Here is a 20,336-nt window from a genome sequence, read left to right on the forward strand (position 1 = left end):
CCCACTTGGTCATATAGTAAAACACGCCCAGTTGTCCATTAAGAAAATCATTAGCGTAAAGCTAAAAAATAGGTCATAACTAGGTAAAAAATTATCGCTTTTCTAAATAAAAAAAAACACTGCTGTAATCTACATTACAGCGCCGATCACATCATGTACAATATAGGCCACTTATAATGTGGTGACAGAGCCTCTTTAAGTTGTTTTAAAACAAATCAATACCGTCTCTTGCAAACTCCATCTTTCCCAGTCTTGAAAAGAATTGAGAATTTTTAATGCGTCTCTACTCAAGCCACTGATCATAAATCGGTTTAAGGAATACTCCATCTTCTGCTGCAACTTCTTGTCCAGACACGAGGTCACTAGATTTTAGACGCCAAGAGAGTGAGGGAGAAATTGTTGTATATTGTAGCTTGGAAGAACTTTAGCCTAATGAAAGATCCTGGAACATATGGAAAACATTCATGCTCCATCTCTTCTCAGAATTGTATTGTTGGTTTCCCCGAAAGCCTAAAAAGTGGGAGTGTAAGTGAGTTACGGTAACATACGCCGCTCCCCGCCACCCTGTTTTACTTATACACCCGCCATCCTCCTGGGTAGCGCTGTTCCTTCTGAGGTCCGTATCCGGCGGCGTATATTACATTGCTGACGCTCTTTTAAAAGGGTCAGGGCCTAATTCACAAGTGGCGCTCTCCCGCTCTTTTAAAAGGGTCAGGGCCAAGTTAGTTCACCCAGCACTTCCTGGGTTTAAAGGTACTCTTCTTCCTGTTCTCTTTGCCAGAGCAATTTGGTTCTTTATAGTGTTCCTAGTGTACCTTTGCTATAATGTCTATTAGATAACCAGTGTTTAAAACTCTGCCCGTACCTTTGACCATCCCTGCCTGCCCTGACCTCTTGCTGGTGACTCATGACAAACCTCAGCAAGTGGTTAGGGCAGGTGGCAAAGTACCCCCTTACAAACCTTTTTGCCGGTCTTTACCTTTTGCTATACCTTACCACACTTACTTGCACTTTACCTGTTACATTGGCTATCACCAAGGGAGACTGCTCTGGGGTTAGCAACCTGGGCTTCCCCTGCAGCAAAGTCCAGATCCCTGCATAAGGGTTAAAGGGTGAACAGGGGTTTCCTCAGACTACCTGGTTTAGCCCTACATCACATCCCTTGGTGACAAATTGGGTTCACACCACCCCCTGCTGGCCCAATGACAGACAAAATTTAAGAATCACCAATCTTCATACTCAGACGGCAGTGCTGTGAAACCATTTAATGTTAGAACTTATACAATGCTAAAAAGGGATTTTCCCAGAATTAACAATTATCACCTATTCATAGTGAAATGTAGCAGTGGTTGAGGATGCATCTGCTGATCCATTCAACGTCTATGGGACTGACGAACAGCCGAGCGCTGTACTCGGTTTCCATCATTCCTATAGAAATTGAATGGAGCGGCAGCACGCAAGCTTGACTGCCACTCCGTTCCATGTCCACATTGAGGTGGCACAGGGGGTTCAGGATCCCTGTTCTCACGAGCGGTGGGGCTCCTAGCGGTTGCAGGTGATTGTAAACAGAGCATTCCCAGAATCTATAACGGTTGTGCTAAATCATCAATTTTTCACTAATGGGATTTTTCTCCAATAAAACTCCGAAATCGTTAAATAGTAATATGGGTGCAAACTTTGTATGCAAGCCATTTTCAATTCATTTTCCCCAGAAACAAAATGCCATCCACTACAGAGACGAGACAGTATTGCCATGAAAAACGTATTTATTATACGCTAGATTACAAATAGTCATGTTTTTCTCAAGATACTTGGAGAAACATGACCAGGGAAATGCACGGAGGGAATACCTGACTGCTCTTTCAGTATTATATTACACACACATACATACATATATATATATATATATATATATATATATATATATATATATATATATTTTATTTTTTTTTCTACTAGAGGACTCTAGATCTCTACTTCAGGGATTTTAAAAGGCAATGTGTCCCGAAATTATTATTTTTTTTTAAATATTGGTTTGAGTTTGATATTTAAATACATTTTATTTATTTGTGTTGTGTTTTACTTTTTACGTTTTTCATTCTTTTACTTCTCTATGGGGGCTGCCATTTTTTTTTCCATCTCTGTGTGTGTCGATTTTCGACACAAAGTGATGGAATACGGCACACACATCCCCATAGAGAATGCGAACGTGAGCCATTCCATTCACTATAGCGTACGCGGTCTGTGTGGGAGCGGCGCATGCGCCACTCCCACACAGTCCAAATGGAAGGTCTTCGACCGAAGAGACATCCGGCGCCATTGTCTTGTGGGCCGGAAGCCGCGGCCGGACAGTAAGAGGACTACTTCCGGTCGCGGCTTCCGGACATGTGTTCAGAAGCAAGCGGAGGGAGCAGACGGACCGGAGGGAGAGGCGGCGGCAGGAGCAGGTAAGTCATGTTTGTGTATGTTTTGTGTTATAACCACTGTATGTAAGCCTACTACACGGTGTATTCGCTCAAAAAATGGCGGCACACCGTGTAGGTGGTTTGAACATTCAATCCCCTCCTTTCTCCAGGCACTAGCCAGGATAAAGGAGGGGGGATTGTTGGAGGATGCTAGAGCGAGTGAGTCTTTTCAAATTTTGCAGCATAAAGAAATGTGGTTGCTTTACCACATGCCAATGCTGCAATTTTGGGAATTGCTCCCTCTAGTGACCAGCACAGGGAAATGTTAGAAATTAGAATCTAATTTATAATATTTCCTGACTGGTGAAAAAATTAGAACAATGTCTAATCATGTATACGTATACTAACTGTTTAACTAGAAAAAAAAAAAATTCTAGCGACACATTCCCTTTAAAATGGATAAATGACTTGGTTATCAGAATACGTAAAACAGGGAACTAGGCGTTTCTCTATATGAGCAAAAAAAAAAAAAAAAAAAGTATAGGTGGAACCAAATGACATTTTATAGCAATAGGGCAATACTGATTTGTTCAATTAATGCCCAGAAGTAATGATAAGAGATGAACATGCTGTACAATCTGAACTCCTCAGGATCGGAAGCCTGCATTAGAGTTTAGCATTGCCAAATATAGAATGTATACCAGAAGATGCAACGCCAGCAAAATCAAGGCGGTTACCAAGATCAGTTTGAAATGAGAATTGCAAATGTGGAGTTCAGGTCTAAGGACCTGTTCACATCAGCGTTGAGGGGTTCCGTCAGAGGTTTGGTTCCAATTTGTCGTTTAATACTCAGCGGCTTTTCGGCTAGAAGTCGAAACGAGAGAGTCGGGTGTCACTAGTTTTTCAAATCCAATGTTGTTAGCTCCATAACCATGACAATTCTTATAAAACCTCAATCAATACCAGCTATTAGTTCCTCATTGCTCTCCCGTTTCCTCTGCTCTGTACAGGAGCGAGGACACTGCGAGGCAGATAAGCAGCCTCCGATGCTTTGATTGCAGGAAGTGCCATATAGACCGCAACGGTGGTGCACGGACAATAGCCTCGGTCTGTGCACCAGTCAGCCTTGATCTGTGGTTCTCCCGCTGTCTCCGCGAGCGAACACACAGCGTAACAGGACATTATACAAATCGCTCACTAGTGGAGAGCAGAGTATAGAAGGACAAATTCGAGCCAATTTACGCACGATTATTATTTGATAGTGTATTTATAAAGGAATACAAGGGACTAGATCACTCCATTCTTAGGGTCTGGAATCCTATTACACAAATTATATTCAACATCCGTGGGGTTGCACTATCCTCTCCAGTTAGAATCCAGCCTCAATTCCATCTCATAGCCACATTCATCTTGCAGGTATGGTGATCTGTATAATTTTACTGCCTGAAGATAGAACGATTAAAATTAAATTTATTGAGTTGTTTCATTAAAATGAGCCATCTTAGCCCCAAATAACAATATAAACAGGCTCAGATAAAGTGGTCAGTAATAAGGAGAGGTGTGCTGATGTGATAGTATAGTTGCAAACACCAAGCACCACCTCACCCCTCACGATATATTCTACTGACACACCTCACTGACTGACAGACAATCCAACGCGTTTCAGTGCCACATACATAAGTGACACATCATCAGGGATTATCGATTCAATTCGGTATTGTGTTAGATTTCACTGTTAATTCAGCCGGTTAGCACGATTGTGTGCTTCTTCAAAACCTCCCGGCGCGTGTACGACACTAATGCCTTGGCCGCACACGCGCCGGCGAAGTTCCGGTCTATTTGACAGGTCCAGGCCCACCCACTGTGCTGACGTAGCTTAGACCCAGCACCAACCCGCAGTGACCACGTCAAGGGAATGACGTTGCAGGGTGATAGCCGAGCCTCTTTACTGGCCACCAATCAGCTCTGTTACGGACGCCACAGCGTCCTGTGTTGCCATGGAGATCTAGAGGCGGATACATTTTACCCTAAGCGATCCAATACCGCAAATAAGTCTCAGCACCAAAACACACAACCACACAAACACCAGCTGCATCCTGAACATAGCCAGATATTGATTATCTATATTCGAGGAGATACCTTTAGATAAAGGAACCTTGCGATCCAGGTACAAAACAATCTGTTAACGCAGGATGGGGTACATCGGAGAAACCGGACCAGCCCATAATGCACGAACTATAGCTATTCCAGATGCCCGAGACAATAATGTCCGGTACCAAACCGCAATAACCGTGACACAATTGCAGAGCCTACCAACCAGCCATTAGTCAGATTATGACCAACATACCAGCAAACGGCATTGAATAGAAGGCGGATACAGCCATACACGGGAGTAGGTCTTCTAGATGTAAATTCTACAGGAAACACGCATAGGAGATCTGCTCATTCAAACCTTGGGGACAGACAGTCTGTAGACGGTGGATCCATTGCGCTTCTTTTTGCATGATCCTATCTAAATCACCGCCTCTCATTGTCTGTCTAATGCATTCTACCCCTTGAAATTTGAGACATGAGGAGTCACCTTTATGATGCTCCCAGACATGGCGGGACACTGAGGTATCCACTTGTCGCCTAATGTCGCCAATATGCTCCCTGATCCTCCTTCTGAATTCTCGTATTGTTTTCCCTACATATTGCAGTTTACAATCACAGGTGATCAGGTATACCAAACCCATTGTTTTGCAATTAATGTAGGACCAATTTTCAAAGCTCTTCCCAGTAGTAGTGCTGGTAAATTTACTGCTACAAAAAGTATTGACGCACAAGCCTTACAAGACCCGCATCTGTAGCTACCCTTTAAACTCTGATTTAACCAAGTACCACCTGTTTCCTGAGTATTTAGATGGCTGTGCACTAGCCGATCTTTCACATTCCGTCCACGTCTATAAGTAACCAGGGGGGACTGTCCCACAAGGTCACCAATATCGGGATCCGCTTGCAGAATACCCCAATAGCGTTGTAGAATACAACGAACCTCAACATTGGCCGAGTCAAAAGTGCCAATGAATCTAGTTGTTTCCTCCTCCACTTTCTTTGGTTTCGGGTTGAGTAAATCATCCCGATTTCTGCCTAGTGCGTTTTGATACGCCTCCTTTAAAACCTGTCTTGGATATCCTCGACGCCGAAACCTATTTTCAAGTTCACATGCCGAGATCTTAAAATCGGATATAGTTGAACAGTTGCGGCGTACCCTCAGATATTGGCCCTTTGGAATACCACGTTTCAGGTTTAAAGGGTGACAGCTTTCCCATCTCAATAGACTGTTTGTGGCAGTAGATTTTCTATACATATTGGTCTGTATAGCTCCTGAAGGTGTCTTTTGGATTAACACATCGAGAAATGTAATCTTATTCTCATTAATCTCGTGTGTGAAAAAAAGGCCTAAATTGTTCACATTCAGGACTTCCACAAACTCAACGAACTCGGCCTTAGTTCCCTTCCACAATATCAAAATATCGTCTATGAAACGAATCCATAGGAGGATACACGAGGTCCATTTTTCCATTATTTCCGTGAAGACACACTCTTTTTCCCACCAACCCAGATATAGGTTGGCATATGTGGGAGCACACGGACTCCCCATAGCAACCCCTTTGAGCTGGTGGTAGATCTTTTGATCGAATAAAAAGAAATTGTGCTCCAAAATGAATCTCAATAAAAAGATCACAAATTCATTGTGGGCCTTAAAGTGTGTACCCTTTCCTCTCAAAAAATATTCGATGGCACAACATCCAAGCTCATGGGGAATCGAGCTGTATAATGCCTCCACATCCAATGAAGCAAGGAGCACATCCTGATCAAGACGGATGCCCTCCAATTTCCTAAGGGCATCCATCGTATCCCTCACATACGAGGGTAATGATAACACAAAGGGTCTCAATATCTGATCCAAATATACACTCGCATTTTGCGTCAGACTGTCTATCCCAGATACAATTGGGCGACCTTTAAGGGGGACCGTCCCCTTGTGGACTTTAGGTAAACTATAGAATGTTGCAACCTGAGGGAACTCAATGAACATAAATTTGAATTCTTTCTCACTAATCAATTTGAGATTTTTAGCTGGGTCAAGGATATCCCTAAGCTGATTCTTGAAAATCCTAGTAGGGTCAGACTCCAAGACCCTATAACACTGTTGGTCATGCAGGATATGAAGACACATTTTCTTATAGCGGCTGCGATCCATGACCACGATGTTACCACCTTTATCAGATGGCTTTATGACAATCGTGTCATCTGATTCAAGGGATCGCAGACCCGCCATTTCCTCCTTGGTTGTGTTAAAATGACCAATCTTCGAGTCATCAAGTGACCTGAGCTGGTCTTCAACAACCTTTACAAAGACATCTATGGGTGTATTGTCATTTAAGGGTGAAAATTTGGTAGAAGGCGCCCTCAGGTTTGTAAATGGACCCTCACCAATATCTCTGTGGCCTTCCTCCCACAGTCCCTCCAGTAATCTGAGGTCTGGCAGATCATCTTCCACTATTCCTAATTCAAGACATTTACGTCGATCATGAGTCTTGAAAAATTTTTTCCATTTTAATTTTCGAGCAAAGAGGTTTAGATCCTTGACCCAAGTGAATAAATTGAATTTATTTGTAGGGACGAATGACAAACCCCGTTTGAGGATGCCGATTTCCTCACTGTTGAGCACTCGGGAGGATAGATTAATGACCTGTGATTCGTCCTCCTCAGATCTGGACCAACAGCCTACATATCCCTTCTGTCCCTCAGGAGATAGTCCGAGATGGGATGGCTTTTGGCTAAAAAACCACCTCCACGACTTTGTCCTTTACCTCTCCCTCTTCCCCTCAGATTAGCACGGGTGGGATAACGGCTCTGGTCCATCCCTCCCCGTTGTCGCCTAAACTGGTTCCTCCCCTGCTCAGAATCAGAGTATTCCTGCTCTGACGATGATATGTCAGTTTCAGGTTCGAGAGTCACATTAGATTTTGTGCTATAATCAAAGATTCTTCCCTCTTTAAAATCAAGCGTATCACGAACAAATTGGTAGTGCTTTCTCTCTTTTATATGGCTCGTGAACTTTTCCACTGCTTGTTGTACGACAGTTTCTTTCCTCTCATACTCTGAGTTAGAGGAGAATTTTTGTGCTGATGTTATTGCTTCTTTAAGCTGTTGAGTACTTTTAATTAAGCAATTTTTTTCCTCTTCCAGTAACAGACCCATGAATCTTAATGAAGACTCAATAGACTCTGTTTCCCATTTCTTAAGCAACTCCGGGGATCTAATTCTAACTGCTGGAGTCAAGGAGATCCTTAAGCCTCTCGGAACAATCTTATTTCTGCTGTAAGTTTCCAAAGTCTGAATCTCCCACCAAGATCTTATGTGGTCTTTATAGATTTTAGTCAATTGGCGAAATGATGCATTGATGTTTAAGGTCTGAGTAGGAAGTGCAATCTCATTTTCAGAGAAGACCTCCTTAGCATCATGCATCCATTTATCGGTATTTAAATCACCGGTGAGAAATCCTGCCATCTCCAATCCTAGATAGTATTATAATATTGTTGAATATACACACTGATAAAGTATTCCGTTCCGTAAATTAACAATTTTACTGCCTGAAGATAGCTACAGATGCGGGTCTTGTAAGGCTTGTGCGTCAATACTTTTTGTAGCAGTAAATTTACCAGCACTACTACTGGGAAGAGCTTTGAAAATTGGTCCTACATTAATTGCAAAACAATGGGTTTGGTATACCTGATCACCTGTGATTGTAAACTGCAATATGTAGGGAAAACAATACGAGAATTCAGAAGGAGGATCAGGGAGCATATTGGCGACATTAGGCGACAAGTGGATACCTCAGTGTCCCGCCATGTCTGGGAGCATCATAAAGGTGACTCCTCATGTCTCAAATTTCAAGGGGTAGAATGCATTAGACAGACAATGAGAGGCGGTGATTTAGATAGGAGGATCATGCAAAAAGAAGCGCAATGGATCCACCGTCTACAGACTGTCTGTCCCCAAGGTTTGAATGAGCAGATCTCCTATGCGTGTTTCCTGTAGAATTTACATCTAGAAGACCTACTCCCGTGTATGGCTGTATCCGCCTTCTATTCAATGCCGTTTGCTGATATGTTGGTCATAATCTGACTAATGGCTGGTTGGTAGGCTCTGCAATTGTGTCACGGTTATTGCGGTTTGGTACCGGACATTATTGTCTCGGGCATCTGGAATAGCTATAGTTCGTGCATTATGGGCTGGTCCGGTTTCTCCGATGTACCCCATCCTGCGTTAACAGATTGTTTTGTACCTGGATCGCAAGGTTCCTTTATCTAAAGGTATCTCATCGAATATAGATAATCAATATCTGACTATGTTCAGGATGCAGCTGGTGTTTGTGTGGTTGTGTGTTTTGGTGCTGAGACTTATTTGCGGTATTGGATCGCTTAGGGTAAAATGTATCCGCCTCTAGATCTCCATGGCAACAAAGGACGCTGTGGCGTCCGTAACAGAGCTGATTGGTGGCCAGTAAAGAGGCTCGGCTATCACCCTGCAACGTCATTCCCTTGACGTGGTCACTGCGGGTTGGTGCTGGGTCTAAGCTACGTCAGCACAGTGGGTGGGCCTGGACCTGTCAAATAGACCGGAACTTCGCCGGCGCGTGTGCGGCCAAGGCATTAGTGTCGTACACGCGCCGGGAGGTTTTGAATAAGCACACAATCGTGCTAACCGGCTGAATTAACAGTGAAATCTAACACAATACCGAATTGAATCGATAATCCCTGATGATGTGTCACTTATGTATGTGGCACTGAAACGCGTTGGATTGTCTGTCAGTCAGTGAGGTGTGTCAGTAGAATATATCGTGAGGGGTGAGGTGGTGCTTGGTGTTTGCAACTATACTATCACATCAGCACACCTCTCCTTATTACTGACCACTTTATCTGAGCCTGTTTATATTGTTATTTGGGGCTAAGATGGCTCATTTTAATGAAACAACTCAATAAATTTAATTTTAATCGTTCTATCTTCAGGCAGTAAAATTGTTAATTTACGGAACGGAATACTTTATCAGTGTGTATATTCAACAATGGTGATCTGTATACACTGCAATTGTTAAAGTCCACGTGTCAATTGTAGATATACAGGCAAGAGCTTATAGGCATCACAGCCATTCATATTGCATACGCCTCATAACAGAGAGTGAATATATAAGGTTGGTCCCTATAGCATGTAGGCAAAGGGGTCCTCTGAATTCATTACAAATATATCAACACAGGACTTAACAATATTTATAATAAATCAATAAAAGTACAATATTTTAGATTATACTATCAAATAACCACACAATCCCATCTTTGCCCTCTAAGTATACTATTACAGCTGACAACCTGCTGCATGGCCAGGACGGGAGCTAGCCTCCGATCTGGCAGATTAACCCCTTAGCTGCAGCGCTTAAAAGCGAGCGCTGCATCTACTATGGGGTTTACTAGCAGATCGGTTTCCCGCAATGCAATCGCGGGGTTCTGATGGCTGCTTTGGCAGATTGGAGGCCTAACAATGGCCTCCTGTCTGCCAAGTACAAAAGCCTGTTAGGCCCTGCCCAGAGACGGGGTCCAAAAGGCTTCAGACCGCGAAAGGAAGATTGCGCAGGCACCGAAGCGGAGCTTGCGACTTTAGCCTTGGGTGTCAACTGTATGTTACAGCCGACCCCATGCTGTAACGACAGGGAAAGTTGCTCGCTCCAATCCCTGCCATTAACCCCTTAGAACCCGTCCCGCAAAAAACAAGCCCTTACACAGTTTTGACTGCACAATAAAAATCACTTATTTTATTTTTTACAACGCTGTAAAACATTAAAAATGATAGATATACATACGATATCGCCGTAATCATATCGACCCCCAGAATAAAGTAAAGATGTCATTTATAGCCCAGGGTGAACACTCCCCAAAAAAAAAAAAAAACAAAAAAAAAAAAAAAACACACATTGCCAGAATTGCTCGTTTTTGGCCACTTTGCTTGCCCAAAAAAACTTGTGTACCCCATAACTGTACCAATGAACACTACGGATTGTTCTGCAACAAATAAGCCCCATCACAGTGCCATTGGAGAAACGTTCTGGCTCTCAGAATAGGACAGAAAATGTGCAGAGCGTTCCAAAAGTGCGACACCGGCCACACGTGTGGATTATTTATATACCCCATTATTATACCCTATTATGCCCTGATGTACTCCGCACCATTTACATATGCCCCACATTATAAACTGAAATACCAGCAAAACCCCAAACAGAACTATGTACTACCAAGCTAAATCTGCACACCAAAAGCCAAACGGCACGCCCTCCCTTCTGAGCCCTACAGTGTGCCCAAACAGCCATTTACATCCACATATATGGCATCGCCATACCCAGGAGAACCTGGTTAACAGTCTGAGATATTGGTCTTCAGTGGCACAAACTAGGCACAACATATTGTACACTAAAATGGCATACGTGTGGAAAATTGCAAATTTTACTTCGCACTATCCGCTGCGCATTTCTAATGAAAAAACACCTGTGGGGGCAAAATGCTCACTAAACCCCTTAAAATGCCTTGAGGGGTGTAGTTTCCAAAATAGGGGTCACTGCTTGGGGGTTTTACTATTTGACCTCAGAGTCCTGCAATTTTGGGCCAACTCTGAGGAAAAAAAAACAAAAAAAACAAAACACCAAAATAGACCTCAAATACGCATGGTGCTCTTCAATTCTGAGCCCTGTCATGTGTCCAGGTAAATGATAATTGCCTTGAGGGGTGTAGTTTCTAGAATGGGGTCACTTTTTTGGGGCTTCCACTGTGCTCTGGTACCACAGAGTTTTGCAAATGCAACATGGCGCCCAAAAACCAATCCAACAAAATCTGCATGTCAAATAGCACTCGTCTTTCTGAGCCCTGCAGTGTGTCCAAACAGCAGTTTATGACCGCATATGGGGTATTGCCGCAATCAGGAGAAATTGCTTTACAAGTGTGGGGGTGCTTTTTCTCCTTTATTCCTTGTAAAAATGGCTACGTTTTATCAGAAAAAATTTAATTTTCAATTTGACGGCATAAATTCCACTAAATTCAGCAAAAAGCCTGTGGGGTCAAAATGCTCACTATAATCCATAATATTCTTTCAGGGGTGTAGCTTCCCAAATGGGGTCACTTTTGGGGGATTTTCAATGATTTAGTCCCTCGGGGGTTTTGCAAATGCGACATGGCACCCAGAAAACCATTCCAGCAAAATCTGCACGCCTAGTAGCGCTCCTGCCCTTCTGAGCCCTCCCATGTATCCAAACAGCAGTCTATGACAACATATGGGGTATTGCCGTACTCCAGAGAGATTGCTTTACAAATGTTGGGGTGCTCTCTCCTTTAACCATTCTAGAAATGGAAAATTTCACCATTCTTGTGGAAAAACTGTTGACATTAATTTTCACGGCCTAATTCCATTAAATTCAGTAAAAAGGCCTGTGAGGACAAAATGCTTACTATACCCCTCAATAAATTCCATGAGGGCTGTAGTTTCCGAAATGAGGTATTTTTGGGGGTGTTTCCACTGTTTTGACACAAGACCTCTTCAAACCCAACATGGTGCCTAAGATATAATCTAATAAAAGAAACCCCCAAAATCCACTAGGTGCTCCTTTGCTTCTGAGGCCTGTGCTTCAGTCCATCAGGACACTAGGGTCACATGTGGGATATTTCTAAAAACTGCAGAATTTTGGCAATAAATATTGAGTTGCATTTCTCGGGTAAAACCTTCTGGGTTACAAAAAAAACAAAAAAACTAAACAAAATTGAAGATTTTCTGCAAAAAAAAAATAGAAAAAAAAAAAGAGAATATGTAAGTTTCACCTCTACTTTGCTTTAATTCCTGTGAAACACCTAAAGGGTTAAGAAACCTTCTAAATGTCATTTTGAATACTTTGAAGGGTGCAGCTTTTAAAACTGGTTGAGTTACAAGGGTTTCCAATAAATAAGGCCCTCAAAGCCACTTCAGAACTGCCCCATAAAAAAAAATAAAAAGAAGAACACCCACTTATGACATTTTCTTGAAAACATGCGAAATTGCTGCTAAAGTTCTAAGCCTTGTAACGTCCTAGAAAAATAAAAATGTTCAAAAGAACGATGCCAACATAAAAGGAGACATGAAATAGTAACTATTTTCCGTGGTATTACAAGCAGATACATTTAAACTTAGAAAGATGCAAAATTCTCTAAATTGTGTTCTTCACAAATAAACACAATGTAGCGACCAAAAATTACCACTAACTTAATGTACAATATATCAAGAGAAAACAATTCAATCTTTTGTAAAAAAAATAAAAAGCATTCGAATGTTATTACCACAAAGTGACACGTCAGATTTAAAATAAAAAATGGCCTGGTCATTAGGCGAAAACAGGTAGTGTCCTTAAAGAGGCTCTGTCACCACATTATAAGTGCCCTATCTTCTACATAATGTGATCGGCGCTGTAATGTAGATCACCGCAGTGTTTTTATTTTATTTTGAAAATTAGAGATATGAGCATTTTTAGATTTATGCTAATGACTTTGACAACTGGGCGTGTTTTTACTTTTGGACCAAGTGGGCATTGTAAAGAGAAGTGTATGACGCTGACCAATCAGCGTTATAAACTTCTCTCCATTCGTGTAATCAGCACATAGTGATCCTGCGTTGTTCACTATGTGCAGACATATCTACACACATTAACGTTACTGAAGTGTCTTGACAGCGAATATACATCGCTTCCAGCCAGGACGCGATGTCTATTCGCTGTCAAGACACTTTAGTAACGTTAATGTGCGAGTATGTAACTGCACAGTGAACAACGCAGGATCACCATGTGCGGATTACACGAGAGAAGTGTATGACGCTGATTGGTCAGCGTCATACACTTCTCTTTACAACGCCCACTTGGTCAAAAAGTAAAAACACGCCCAGTTGTCTATTAAGAAAGTCATTAGCATAAATCTAAAATTGCTCATCTCTCTAATTTTCAAAATAAAATAAAAAACACTGCGGTGATCTACATTATGGCGCCCATCACATTATGTAGAAGATTGGGCACTTACAATGTGGTGACAGAGCCTCTTTAAAAGGGGTTAACTCCTTTTCGTCAACACTTTACTAATAACACCCCCCCCCCCCCCAATCGAGCAGAAGGGGCTTACCTTACTGTTCCTGGAATATAGGAATGGAGCGGTAGTGTGCATGCTCAGCCACGCCATTCATTTTTATGGGGCTGCCAAACATAGCAGCCGTTAACTCAAAAACAAAGCAAGATGCTGTGGGTGATTCCAGCCTAAATGTTGACTTTGATGTGGTTTATCTGAAATTGGCTGCAGTTTTAAGCCTGTGTCTATTTCAACCTGCAATCACAATTGAAGAAAAGCTATGACCAAAAAAATAAACCAAAAAAATATCTACTAAACCATTCCCGCTGCATGTGAATATAACCTAACAACTCATTTGCATTTAAGGAACATCCAGAATCAAGGTGCCCTACAAATGGTCTCCGGGGAGTTGCACGATAATTTATTTAAAAAAAAAAAAACCTTAGGCTGGATGCGGACAAATTGTGTTTTTGCCACAATTTTGTAAAGTGTCAAAATGGCACAAAGTCTGCCTAAAAAATGCATTTGGGACCACGACATAACACAGCCTAAAGATTTCAATGAATTATCCGAATTGTATAGCTAGCATACCTACCCGATCCTTTTTTATCCCTTCGACACCTACCGCCCAGGGAGTCGGGAGACTCCCACACACATTACATAATTGGCCACTCCCCCCTAAATCTGATAAAGGCAAAGAACTTATTTACATGCTGCTTTTCAACTAATGTAAGAACCACAGAGAAAAAAAACAAAAAAAATGAACAGATTTATATGCAGTTTTGCCATGGTGCTTTAAAGGGGGAAGCTCTGCCACACCATTACTAATCCACTTGAATGTACTCAGGACAGTGCCCCACATTTTCCCCTGGTCTAGTCATCAATACAGCCCCCCACCCCTGTTCCTCAGTAGGCCCCATCTTATTCATTACAGAAGGGAACCCACTTCCCCTCAACAGGCAGTAACAGTAAGCCACCCCACTGTATTCACAAGGCCCCTTTCTAGCCAATGCCATACTCCTAATATTCAGAGCTAGGCCTCCCCCAGCCCCCATTATACAGTAGTAACAGTAAGGACTCCCCCGTTCACCACACAGTAGTCGTAGTCACGCAAAGCATCCCCAGCTGCTTCCTCCCACAGAGTCACTGCAGGACTGCCTCTCCCACAGTAGTCACAAAAGGACCCTGCAGGGGTCACAGAAAGACTGCCCCCCACTGATCTTACCACAGTCCTTATTTGCAGAAACATGCCATTTAGTTTCATGACCAACACTAGACATATGGCAATTTTTTTTAAAACATTTTTTTAAGAAAACATCCCTGTCCAACACGTCCGTTAGGAAATACTTGCATTCCCTATTAAATAAAAATTCTGGGGCATCTTTTCTTAGAACTCTACAATTGAGCCGTTCCGGTTATTCCTAATAAATATGTATTCATAAATTAAACAACTGGATGTTACTGTAACAATGGCCTTGTCAAAGGTGAGTGTCCCTACACATTCACATTCTCCAATCGATGCGGACGGTGTCAGTGTGTAGAGACACCTTGCCGGGGAATGCTGGGACTTGTAGTGTCCCTCAGAAGTGGAAGATCGTGCGTGCCGATACATCAAGATTTGTTAAGTAACCCTAAAAGAAGGCATTTTTATTGAAAATAAAGTCTATGAGGGAACCTTTTGAAGTGTTTTGAGGGGGATTTTTTATTTTTCTGAGGCGCTGGACAACGTTTGATTAAAGCGATCACTACGAAAAGTCTGTGTGTAGCCCTAGCTCTACTGCTCTGATTGACTAGTAGGTTGCCAGTTCTAAGGAGCTCAGTGAATTAAAGAGGCTCTGTCACCACATTATAAGTGCCCTATCTCCTACATAAGGAGATCGGCGCTGTAATGTAGGTGACAGTAATGCTTTTTATTTAAAAAAACGATCTTTTTTCACAACGTTAGGAGCGATTTTGGTTTATGCTAATGAGCTTTCTTAATGCCCAAGTGGGCGTACTTTTACTTTCGACCAAGTGGGCGTTGTACAGAGGAGTGCATGACGCTGACGAATCAGCATCATGCACTCCTCTCCATTCATTTACACTGCACTAGCGATATAGTTATATCACTATGTGCAGCCTCATACACAAGCCCTAACATTACTAGTGTCCCGATAATGAATACACATGAAATCCAGCCTGGACATCATGTGTACTCAGAATCCTGACACTTCTGAATCTTATTTTCTGAGATTCCGGCAAGTGAAACCAAATCTCGTTTAGCTCCGAGATCTCGCGAGATTTCGTATCCGTTGCTGGCATCTCACAAAAAAAAAATAATTCAGAAGTATCAGGATTCTGAGTACACATGACGTCCAGCAAAAAAAGTTACACATATTTGGTATCGCCACGTCCGTAACGACCCAGACTATAAAGCGGTTACATAATTTAACCCACACGGTGAATGCCGTAAAAAATAAAATAAAAAACAATAGAAAAATTGCTGTTTTCTGTTAATCCTGACTTAAAAAAAAAAAAAAATGTGATAAAAAGTGATAAAAAAGTTGCATCTACTCTCAAATGGTACCAATAAAAACTACAAGTCGTCCCGAAAAAAAAAGCCCTCATAACTGCATCGGCGGAACAAAAAAATAGTTATTGCTCTTCAAATATGGAGACGCAAGAACAAATAATTTTTTAAAAAATGTGTTTACTGTGCAAGTAGTAAAACATACAAAATCTATACAAATTTGGTATCGTTGCAATCGTAACAACCCGCTGAATAAAGTTTGTGTTATTTATACCACACGGTAAACTACGTAGATTTAAGGTGCAAAAAAAAAAAAGAGAAGGTATAGCTCTTCGAATGTGACTATGGAAAAACTAAACTAGCTTGGTCATTAGGGCCCAGAGTGCAGGCAGGGAGAAGGGGTTAAAAAAGTGATGTTGCAGCTTTTTTTTTGTTGTTTTGTTTAGATTTGGTGCTTAAAGAGGCTCTGTCACCACATTATAAGTGGCCTATATTGTACATGATGTGATCGGCACTGTAATGTAGATTACAGCAGTGTTTTTTATTTAGAAAAACTATCATTTTTGACGGAGTTATGACCTATATTCGCTTTATGCTAATGAGTTTCTTAATGGCAAACTCGGCGTGTTTTACTTTTTGACCGAGTGAGCGTTGTACAGAGGAGTGTATGACGCTGACCAATCAGCGTCATACACTTCTCCCCATTCATTTACACGGCATATAGTGTTCTTATTACATCACTATGTCCAGCCACATAAACACACTATAACGTTACTGAAGTGTCCCGACAGTGAATATACTTTACCTCCAGCCAGGACGTGATGTCTATTCAGAATCCTGATACTTCTGTAGCGTCTCTGTGATAGTTACAGCAAGGCAAGTGTAATCTCTCGAGATCACGATGTAACCTGCCATTTAAAACAAGATTACGCTTGCCTTGCTGTAAATATCACAGACGCTACAGAAATGTCAGGATTCTGTATAAACATCACGTCCTGGCTGGAGGTAATGTATATTCACGGTCAGGACACTGCAGTAATTTTCGTGTGTGTATGAGGCTGCACATAACGATATAGCTATATCGCTATCTGCAGTGTAAATGAATGGAGAGAAGTTCATGACGCTGATTGGTCAGCGTCATACACTCCTCTGTACAACGCCCACTTGGTCATATAGTAAAACACGCCCAGTTGTTAAGAAACTCATTAGCATAAAGCGAATATAGGTCATAATTCCGTCAAAAATGATTGGTTTTCTAAATAAAAACCACTGCTGTAATCTACATTACAGCGCTGATCACATCATGTACAATATAGGCCACTTATAATGTGGTGACAGAGCCTCAAACATATAAACCTGGGCTTAGGCTTCGTTCACATCTGCGTTGGGGTCCCGTTCTCACGGAGGTTTCCTTCAGAGCGGGACCCTGAGCAGACACAAACTGACCCCGACGGAAACCAGAGGTTTCAGTTTCCATTGATTTCAACGGTGACGGATCTAGTGCCCATGATTTCAGTTTGTTGTGCACCGGACCAGTCGTTTTGCCGCAAGCAACAGCGTAGTAGACTACGCTATTGCTTCCGGCGAAACGACGGGTCTGGTGAATAATAGACACAAACGGTAGCTATGGGCACCAGATCCGTCACCATTGAAATCAATGTCATTGAAACAGAAACCTCTGGTTTCAGTCGGAGTCTGTGTCTGCTTAGGGTCCCGTTCTGAAGGAAACCTCAGACGGAACGGGACCCCAACGCAGATGTGAACGAAGCCTAACACAAGATTTACTTTAACATTAGGACACAAAACATGCAGAAAAGTCATACAGAGACCTTCAAGATTCTGTGAAATACAGAAGTAATCTACTTTTGGTAATCTAATGAAAGCAGGCCTAAACACACCTTACTAAAGTGTATTTCAGCAGCACATAAGCTAGTGCATGGAATAAAATGACTATTTTATGTTCCAATGGTGTAAGCGCTCATTCAAATGTTCTTGTTTATATAATGTTATTGCAACACATTACTACCCAAGCATGGAAAAACTAAAAACGCAAGGAAGAGATGAATAAGGCATTTCTAAAAAGGTTTTCATTTACATACACCCAACATCGAAACATTAATTTAGTTACGTGGCCAATATAATTCTGACGAATGAATGAAAGTATGGAAAAATGTAGGCCAGCTCTTCATTAAGATCACCAAATCGGCACCAAATAGAGTGGAAATTCCACCATACATCTTACCTGTGCCATTTTTTTATTAGTACTCCTATTTACACCAAGTCATTAATAAACTTCCAGAATGCAGAAACAAGATATGTAATTCTCGCCTGCGTTAAGTTTTTTTTTTTCATTGTTCTGCTCAGTGACGGGAGCAGAAAGAAAAACTGAGCACCGGATCCGTTGAATGACGGACACGAACGGCGCCTGGCAAAACACATTGACTTTAAAAAGGGTTCAGTGAGGTTTCCGCAGCTTTACCGGACTAAACAGTGCAGTATGCCGAGCTATTTTGTGCGGCATTTCTCACCAGATACGAGACGGAGTCTCCAAAGCAGATTTGAACAAAGCCCAATACAATTTTTCAATCACAGCTACGGATGACCGAGATTCTGCCAGACTAAAAGGAAATTTACCTATGAGTTTAAAGAGGACCTATTTCCTCCTGGGAAGACTTATTGAGTAATAGGATATCAAAATAGAAAACCTCTCAAAAACAGAATTCTTAAAATAAAAATAGTAATAAAAAGCTCTGGCCTTTTAACCCCTTAGGGACCAGCCTATTTTAGGCCCGAATGACGAAGCTATTTTTTTTTTCCGTTTCTATAGTCAAATTCAAACAGCTATAACTTTTTTATTCTTCCGTCTGCATAGCTATATGAGGACTTGTTTTTTGCACCATGGGGTACATATTTTTTTCATTCACTTTTTTTGGTGGGGGGGGGGGGGGAATAGAAAATAGAAAAAAAAAAACTGAAATTCCGCTGTTCTATGCGTTTTAAATTCACTGTGCGGCTTAAATAAAACTACCTTTATTCTATGGGTCGGTACGATTGCGGCAATACCACATGTTTTTTTTTTTTTTTTATGTCTTACTACATTTGCACAATAAAAACTCTTGAACTGTTTTTTGCATTGTCGCTTTCCAAGACCCGTAATTTTTTTAGTTTTACGTCAATGTAATGATTTTTATGGGCTTGTTTTTTGCAGGACGAGATGTAGTTTTGATTGGAACGGTTTTGGGGTACATGGGACTTCTTGATTAACTTAGGACTTTGGGGGCAATAGGAAAAAAATAGCAATTTCGCCGTTGTTTTTTTACGGTGTTGTCCTTGCGGTTTAAATTACATATTAACTATTGTTTGGGTCATTACGGTTGCGGCGATACCAAGGTTTTATTTTTTTTACACTTTACACCTTTTAGACCGGCACACAGCGCTGATCAATGATTTAGAACGTCGATCGAGTGATGTTTTAGCGCTGCCGACAATTATGATCTTTAGCCAACAAACGAACACTGCTGAGCACAACTTTTATACGGTAGTAAACGGTGGACTCTACACAGGCCGGTGATTGAGAACAGGCTTTGTTACCCAAATTATCGGCCCATGTAAAAAGGGCCTTTAAAAAAGGGGTTATCTAGGAGTTTTCAGATTTTGCAGGAAGACATGGGAGGGTATAAAATAAACTAACAGCTACGCACACAGAAAAGTCTCTGCTCCAGTCCCATCACGCAGGTTTACCGCCACTTGTCACATGCCATTCATGGCAGCATCACTGCAGAGGCCAGAAATTGGCAGCAGCAAAAACACGATCCGTGTCTGGAGAAAAGGATGTTAGAGCTGGAGCAGGGGGCGTTACCTGCCAGTTTATTATTTTATACCCTCTTGCAAAATATTAAGACTCTAGGATAACCCATTTAATGCCCAGGGAAATCTTTTTACATGGCTGATAAAAAAATAATTTATATATAGATATATATATATATATATATATACACACACACACACATATACATATACACACACATATTCTGTATGAAGTTAAAGGGGGTTTTCTAATCAGGGACATTTATAAACTATCCACAGGATCGTTCATAAATGCGGGTCCCACCTCTGGGACCCGTACCCATCTCTAGAATGAGGCCTCCTAAACCCCGATCACACACACACACAACACAGGAGGTAGAACAGAGTTTAGGGGGCCGTGTTCCAGAGGTGGGACCCGCATCTGAAATTTATGTCATAAACGTCCCT

General features: G+C 41.7%; 1 protein-coding gene across 5 annotated transcripts in view; it reads right to left on the minus strand.

Annotated features, from left to right (window-relative positions):
- Window positions 1-20,336, minus strand: part of SPIN1 (spindlin 1) — a 94,877-nt gene that overhangs the window by 52,179 nt on the left and 22,362 nt on the right. For 2 of the 5 annotated variants that reach the window (XM_075828843.1, XM_075828841.1), the window contains exon 2: window positions 13,631-13,828. The exons of the other annotated variants lie outside the window; for them this stretch is intronic. The gene's annotated coding sequence lies outside the window, so the exon portion shown is untranslated. The remainder of the gene's footprint in view (window positions 1-13,630; window positions 13,829-20,336) is intronic. 5 annotated transcript variants of the gene reach the window in all.

The sequence above is a fragment of the Rhinoderma darwinii genome, chromosome 1, assembly GCF_050947455.1.
Source record: "Rhinoderma darwinii isolate aRhiDar2 chromosome 1, aRhiDar2.hap1, whole genome shotgun sequence".
Classification (NCBI taxonomy): Eukaryota; Metazoa; Chordata; class Amphibia; order Anura; family Rhinodermatidae; genus Rhinoderma; species Rhinoderma darwinii.